The sequence below is a fragment of the Dunckerocampus dactyliophorus genome, chromosome 8 (assembly GCF_027744805.1).
Source record: "Dunckerocampus dactyliophorus isolate RoL2022-P2 chromosome 8, RoL_Ddac_1.1, whole genome shotgun sequence".
In the NCBI taxonomy this organism is placed as follows: Eukaryota; Metazoa; Chordata; class Actinopteri; order Syngnathiformes; family Syngnathidae; genus Dunckerocampus; species Dunckerocampus dactyliophorus.
The window spans coordinates 8401330-8409575 of record NC_072826.1 but is presented as its reverse complement, the minus strand read 5'-3'; the positions used below and the strand labels follow the sequence as shown (position 1 = coordinate 8409575).

The following is an 8246-nucleotide window of genomic DNA, read 5'->3' as shown; positions in this document are numbered from 1 at the left end:
TGAACACACGTGCCTTTCTTTTTTCTGTGCGTTGTAAATAGAGAAAAACCACTAACAATGCAGGTAATGGGATTAATCTAGTCCATAGAGTCCTCTATTAAAACACTTCCAAAAAAACTCCTACAACGTTGTATTGATTTATATACACGCTGTGACCATGTAGTAACAGGTGCATTCATGATCAAATGTAATACTGAAAGTATTTTGCCGTATTTTGGTTATTTTAAACATTACTGGAGCTTCCTGCCTGGGCACATTCATTTCACAGAGCCTATAGCAACAAACGCTACTTCCGTCAACATGAGTGTTTGCTACCACTAACCATGGCGAACTTCGGAAGAGCCGCCGACGACTACTACTTTTTACTTTAACTCCTCCCCAGGCTGAGAATAACGTTGCTGGGTGTTAGGCAGATCCAGCTATAATGAAACACTAAGCCATACTCGTAGCGTTAGCATGTAGCAGTACTGCTAAATGTAGACAGACTAAGCTATTCTCGTAGCGTTAGCATGTAGCAGTACTGCTAAATGTTCCATGAACAAAATAAGAGCTTAATAAAAACAGTCACTTACAATGTCCTCTCACTTTGGGATACCGACTGATGGGGTGGCTGTATCTTTCATCATTTTTGCTCGCCGTTGAGCAGGTAAATACAGCATCGTCCTCGGGTAAAAAATGCCGAGAGCAAACCAGCATCTCGCTGATGTTGATGTAGCGATGTTGAGAGCCAGTATCCACGAGTTGACCAACTTTTCAGCTTATTACCACAGCGTTCTACTATACACGTGCCAGGCATGATTTATAGCCAAGTAACTTTTCCAAACTCACAGGCAATGCACAGCAGCAAATCTACTAGTAACCAAGGATACTAGATATGAATAGGATTGTAAAGTCCAAAACCACTTCAATAGTATGCCCTGCGCGGGTTTGGCCGCCATGATGGTGAGCAGAATCCAGAAACATTACATCGTAAACATTTCTTTGGCACACTGGTCAGCCATTAATTGCTCTAATAGAAAGTCCAAAGACCAGATTTGTCATTTTTCAAGTTTTGTTTTTCCTCTCTTTAGAACGCACAGAAAAGGGAAAGACGTGTATTCATCTCTCACATAAGGATTGCGAATGATGGGCAAAATTCCTCAAAAAGTGCAGTCTTCTTTTGAAGTAAAACTATAACTGGAACAATCATTATCGTTTGAAGTGTTCCACAGGATAAGAGACAAGCATGGATGATTGGTGTTGGTGTTGAATATTCACTGGAGCACAGAGCCGGCTGGCCAAGTAGGCAATACAGTCGTCCCTTACCACATCACGCTTTGAATTTCGCGGCTTTAGGCTATCACGTTTTTTCAAAATATATTAATAAATCATTGCTGTTACGTGGCACCATGTAAAATCTGGCCTTGGGCGCCACGTTGGGTAGGGCTGGCTCTGCTGTAACATCTGCTTCTACAGCTAATGTAATTTCCACTTCAGTGGCAGTGCCCACCTGCAATATCATAAATTATATTTATGATTGGATATGCTGTAGAGTGCATGCCCTTTTCCGGGCAGTTTCTATCAGTGTTTCGTGAAACCATGCATCAATCCCAGAAAGTGATATGAAAAATGAAATGAGAGCTGGGATTAGGGATGGCATGGCTCAGGTGGCCGTCTCGCAGTCAAACAAATTTAGGTTTAATAACCATCTCCTCCTTACACTTCCTGTGTTGAAGTACACTTCAAGTCATTTGGGGCATCGTGTTTGTCCCAGCCTAAATATAGAACCAAAACTTTTTAATTGCATTTTTCTTTCTCTGAAGACGTGCTCTGGTGTCAATGCTGTGCTGAAGTTGTTTTGTGAGCCCTCCGCACTGCAATGTGCTTGTTCACCGTAACACCCCCCCACCCCGCACCCACCCCTGTGCTGCAGCAGGATCCTGATGTAATTGCCTCCAAACTGTTCCCCTCTCCTTTGCGCTTGATATCACTGCTGACACCCACTAAGTCTAACTCAGCCCCTGCTCTATCTCCCATTCTCGCTCTCTCTCCCCCCTTTTCTCTTCTAGCAGAGAGCTCCTCCTCACACAGTGCTGCCTCATCTTTGATTGTGTGTGAAGGGCCGACGAACAGATGGAGAGGAACGGAGGGAGGGAGAAAGACAAAAGTGGAAAGAGCCCGGAAGACAAGTGAAGCGAGCACTTCACGATCCATGTCAACACAGTGGAGAATGAAACACAGCCAAGATGGATTGTTTAATCAGAAAGCAGAGCCTGCTGGGTAAGTAAGCAACTACCGTCCATTTAAGATTGTACTCTGTTAAGGCATTGTATTAACTAACCTTTACAGTTATGCATTTATGCGTTCAAGTTGTCTGATGACAGATAGACTGAGAATGAAGGATCGCCATGTACGACAGCTAAAATGAATTAAATGAACCATGCACCTGGGTATTGGGCCTTTTTGGCGTGTAATTTATGGAATACATTGGAATAGAATGCACACAATGCTATAAACAATACATATTTCATAATGCAGTATACACTAATCAAACGAGCCCATAACTGAGGGAGGTTTACAGTACAACTTCCTGTGACTAAGCCTCCCCTTAACTTCTGATGAAGCAATGATATTATTTACCGTAGGTATTGATTCATGTTTCTTTGTTGTTATTTAGCAGTGACGTGCAGTGAGATTCATGGCTGGTGAGGCACTGACTCTTTGGAGGTTTTTTTTAACATTAATAGAGGGAGTTCATTAAGGTAATAACAAGAAAAAGAAGAGAATAATTCACTTTTGTTTAAAGAAAACTTTTTCAAATTGTTTTCAAAGAGTCCCATTTATTAATTTTTATATTAATTGGAAAACATTTGTGCTCTACTTTTTATCTGTATGTGAAGTACGTACATACAGCCTTACCTTTTCCAGGAGAAGTTCTGATACTTTGTCGCAAAATTTTTGGCAGTCAAATTCATGCACCCAGCAGAGCATAAAAATATCTTCAATGCATTTGACTTTCTGCTGCTGCTGTCAGGAAAAAAAAAAAGCTGGCTTTTCCTCTGATGAAGGACGGTGGTGACAAGCACCTTCCAGCTCATGAACATCTGACCACTTCAGGAAGTAGCGGTACTGCCAGTGCCTCCTGTATGACATTTCTACGTATTTTATCGTCCGATTAGCGAGAATAATAATACCACACTTACATTAAAAACATTACACGGGCTGTAGAAAGTCATGGTTTATTATAAACGTTTGTGCAATATTATATTATTGGCGACATGCTGGCAAACAGAAACTGACAAACACAAAATGGCAGGCGCTATGATCCAACTCAGTGTGTCATTTGATCAGGAAATATGCAAATTCAGCCATTTTCACTTAAGAAATTGTTAAAAATGATTGGACTCATACAGAAAATATATTTGGCATACAGCTCAATGGACTTCTATTAATATTTGTTTTATATCATTATTTGTTTCTTAAATTTGTCATGACTGCCTCACCTGTCTCACCTGAAGAATCCTTATACTGTCATTATGTCACTAAAGAAAATTAGGTACATATGTAAAAACGCGACTGCAAGAAGTATACAATACTTCTTTTTTGTTAACATTTTGAAATTGACCAGTGCAGGACAGACACAATTTAGGCATACACAGGAGGTGGGAATTTGGTGTTGAGCCAAATTAGGATTGTTCAGCCTTGGCTGAAGTTTGACATTTTATTTAGTTCAGCCAACCATGTGCAATAAGAATCTGTCTGAATGTCAATCTAATTTAAGACAAGCTTAATTTAAGTATCACCTCCCAGCAGACCATAGTCATATTTATAATAAGCACAGACTTGGCCCGCCGTTACATACGGTTGGTGCCCGGACGTATTTACTCAGCTGTTGTTGCTATAATTAGAAATAAAATGTAACTTTACTGTGCTTGTGTCTGATCATTACCCATGACAAGCTGGTGATATGGAGAGTATGGATGTTTTGTTTGTTTTTTAAAGGTCCCTTATGGTATTTTTCAACAATTTTAAACAAGTCTCATAGTGTATTCAAAGTGTGCTGACAAAAGATGCTGGAAGTTAGAGAGTTAGAAAGTGCTTTTCGTCAGCCCTACTGGGAACAAATGCTGTTTTTTTGTGCCTGTAGCTTTAATACTAATGAACAGTGGTTGTTCGCGTTCGTCTCCAACAGAGTGTTTGGCTCCAAGAAGCGCCATTGTGCACGTTATCTACTTTTTTACAATACTGTCACTATGTACTTGTAATACAGTAGATGCCATACCGTATTTGGCATACAGTAACATAACATGAAAGAGTGGGACAGGAAGACCCAAACACGGACAACACTAGCATAGCTATGTCAGCTACAATTAGCGTAACCAAACATCCTGTTTCCCCAGTACATATTTTGGACTGTTTACACGTCCTGTCCTGCATGTGCTGGGTTTTCTTTTTTGGAAAGTGATGAAAATGTCCTGGTTTTCATTGTTTTCATTGGGCCATTAAATTGAGCAGCATTAGGGCTGGATTTGTTTATATAGCTAATATTTAGGGCTGTCAAAAATAGCCTGTTAACGGCAGTAACTAATGTATTTCGTTAGCTATGTTAAATTTTTTTGCGTAATTAACACACACACATCATGGCAAGCCACGGCTGTCTGTTATGACGACAGACGGCGGCACAGTGTAGCTCCCCCCAGCGTCGGACGCTCTTTTAAAACTTGATTCTGACCTGAACATATCAACAGCAGCGCAACACCATACATGTACTGTACATCCAACGCCAAACATACACGTCTCTAGTCCATTCGTCATCGCAACGACTCTTCCTCATTGTCACTAGACAGACCGCGAGATGCATTCACGGCACACGAAAATCACAAGAACGTCTTTAAAGTGCGTGTATGTGTGGATATTCTTATCACTCACTTGTAACTCGTAATGCGGCAGTACAATATGCTGCATTTATGCTCGGAAATTCCAGAAAACTCACTCAAAACATGTGAGTTCAACTTAAACGACTTAGTGCCTTTAGTGCCTTAGTGCCAATAGATGCTAACAAGGCAGTATCAGAGTCGTTCATACCCAACTCAGGGAGCGACACTTCCCTTTTATCGGAGGTGCTAATGGCAGGAGAGGGTTAGACCACAACTCCGCCCAGGCTTAGTGTATGGAACCAATAGGAGGAGGGTGTTGGCACACCAATTCCGCCCACTCTTACTGTATTTAAGGCCTAGGCTACCAGCACTTATTAGTTCGCTGACGAAGCTCTTCGGATGAGGAGCGAAACGTCCGACACCTTCTTCACAGAAGTACAGATGATGTCTCAAGAAGCCTTTCCCTCGATTAATTTGGCACAGTTAGTACATAAAAATATATATAATCCTGCCCTGTCATTTATCTTTCTTTCAATAACAGTAAAAATGGGCATATTTCAGAAATAGTGTGCCATGGTGATTGATCATGATTAATTAATTTCAAAACCATGATTAATCTGATTAAAATTGTAATCATCTGACAGCCCTGCTAATATTATTTCATATTTGTTCATTATTTTTCCAGTAAGACTTGAAAGGAGAGCTATTATTTTCTTACAGGATGATTTTCTCATCCAGAAGAAACATTATATTATTTCATTCCAGTGATTTTAAAGATATTTTTGCACCACTGCAACTTATCAAAGAGATATTTTGTAATACAAACATTTTCTATCCACACAGAGGAGGTAAATGTATTGAAATTATGGTCACCCAAACTACAGTGCTAACATTACAGTCACTTTTTTAAAAGGCTATCACTCCAGGTCAGCCTGTTCAGAAAAAGCAAAATCATCAGCTGACTAATGGATAGTTGACAGATCCCCTGATTTTAAGATGTATAGCAAAGCCTGCCTTTTTTCTGTGAAGTGGTAGCTGTATACACAGGGCTGTATCAAAGCCACTGTTTTTGGCAGTCACAAAGAGGCTCTATAGCGACGTATATGTTGCTGTTATAAATAATGTATAACAAGGGACCTTTAATGAAGCTAGGCCCATTCATTCAGATAAATGAGAATTGGGGAATGCAGTCTGTGGCGGGCATAAAAGCTGCTTTTTTTCTGTTATGGATGTGGTGCAATATTAATATGTTTCAACAATACTAATACTGTATATTAATATACTGTTACAGGAAAACTGCACTTTTTAAAAACTATTTTGCCCATCATCAACAATCCTTAGGTGAGACATGACACATGTCTTTCTCATTTATGTGCATTTTAAATAGAGAAAAACTGCTCGCACGAGGCAGCTAACAATGCAGGTAATGGGATTCACCTATTCCGCCTGTAAAGCCGTCTATTAAAACACCTCCAAAAACATTTTATGGTTTTATTTACATGCTGTGATCATGTAGTAACAGGCACATTCATTATAATATGTAATACTTACAGTATTTTGCTGTATTTTGGTCATTTTAAGCATTACTGGAACTTCCTTCCTGAGTCCATAGGAAAGAACGCTACTTCCAGTAACAGTAGCAGCTTAGAGAGAGCGTTTGCTGCCACTAATCATGGCAGACTTCATGAGACCTGATGACAACTACTTTTTACTTTTACTCCCCCCAGGCAGAGAATAACGTTGCCGGATGCTAGGCAGATCCAGCTATAGTGAAACGCTAAAGTGCTACATTTTTCACAGACAAAATAAGACCATAATAAAACAGTTACAGTGTCCGCTCTCACTGGGATGCTGACTGATGGGATGGCTGTATCGTCCAGCACAAGACTCGTGCTCCCCGTTGAGCTGGTAAATTCAGCATAGTCCTCGGGTAAAAAATGATGAGAGAAAACAAGCTTCTAGCTGAGTCTTCCTAGCGATGATACCCGTTCTCAGTCGAGCCAGTATCCACTGCTTCAGTCTCCCGGATGTTTAGTTGGTTGCGCGTGAAATCTCAAAAGTGACCAACCTTTCAGATTATTGACGCAACCTTCTACTAAAAACATGCAAGGCACGATTATAACCTAGCATTGACTATTCCAAATTCACAGGTAAAAATGTCACTGTAGCTTGTTTAATATGCGGGTCAAGTTATGTAAATCGAACATTTTTGCTATTTTTTGCCACCGCATTGCAAAGACCAAGCACAGCGCGGAGGTTATGTTTTTGCTGACATTTATCTGTTTTGTTTGTGCTCAAAATAACTTGAGAAGTTCTGAATGGATTTAGATGAAATTTTCAGGAATTGCCAGAAATGGGATATGGAAGAACTGACTACATTTTTTGGGGTGATCCGGATCACCGTCTGGATCCAGGAATTTTTTAAAGGATTCTTTAACATTGCGAAATAGGACCATTTTCAGCATTTGTGCATATACCGCAACAAAAAATGGTCAGAACACCTTGGAAAAAAATACAGTACAAGTTTCCAACAGGTTTTACAAAATGTAGGATTATTTTGGTGTGAATCATAATATGGGGGGGAACTATGGCGCTTGGCGGAGGTCTGCGCTTTCTGAGTGCTTCTGTAGTTGGATTTTTTTTTTTAGAGGGCTTTATAGTTAAAATAGTTGAGTCTCATTGTTTGCTTCCTCGAGCTCTGTTTTTCTTTAGAATGCACAGAAAAGGGAAAAACGATTGATTGTTGGACAAAATTCCAAAATAAGTGCAGTCTTCCTTTAAGTGTGAAGCAAAGAACACAAACATGTCAGTGATGACCCGCAATGACTTCACATCTCCTGGAGTTTTAAAAGCTAATTAAACACATCTGTTTTTCAACCACATTTGCAGTGTCCGCACTGCGGCTGCCAGGTGATGCTCTTTATTGCTTCAGACTTCTTGCTTCATTTGCTATCGCCGTTAATTTGTGTTTGATCTAAATGTCCTTAAATAGCTGCAAACACACCATGCATGCTTTAATATTGCAGTCTACAGTATATTCAGTCAATTTGTTGCTCTCTTTCAGGCACTGGCAATCATCCCCTACAGTGTTTTGATTGAGCCTCCACGGTGTCGATCATGCAAGGTGGTGTTTTAACGCTCATCTGATGAGAGGTGGTTGATCGCAACAGTTATCTAACCTGATTAATCATCTCTGCGGTGTGTAAATGCACTCTGCTGAAGAACAATAACTTTTCATATGCTTACATGTTTATTAGCTGAGAAAATGCGCAAGACATCTCATTACACAGTGGACTTATAATGGACGCTGCAGATGAAGACGCTGCATGAAGACTAGAGACACGATGGAGCCTACATAAAGTTTGAGCGGACGGAGTGGTAAAGTGCCAT

The 8246-nt window shown here is 40.2% G+C and overlaps 1 long non-coding RNA gene across 3 annotated transcripts; it reads left to right on the top strand.

Moving 5' to 3' along the window:
- Positions 1 to 302: 302 nt before the first annotated feature.
- Positions 303 to 8012, top strand: LOC129185923 (uncharacterized). 3 transcript variants are annotated; one of them, XR_008572166.1, is made up of 4 exons: positions 303 to 646; positions 1803 to 1924; positions 2052 to 2259; positions 7921 to 8012. It is a non-coding gene; the product is annotated as an uncharacterized LOC129185923 (long non-coding RNA). The 3 variants fall into 3 exon arrangements; XR_008572165.1 differs by lacking the exon at positions 1803 to 1924; XR_008572164.1 differs by lacking the exon at positions 1803 to 1924 and having other exon boundaries at positions 2049 to 2259.
- Positions 8013 to 8246: the final 234 nt, after the last annotated feature.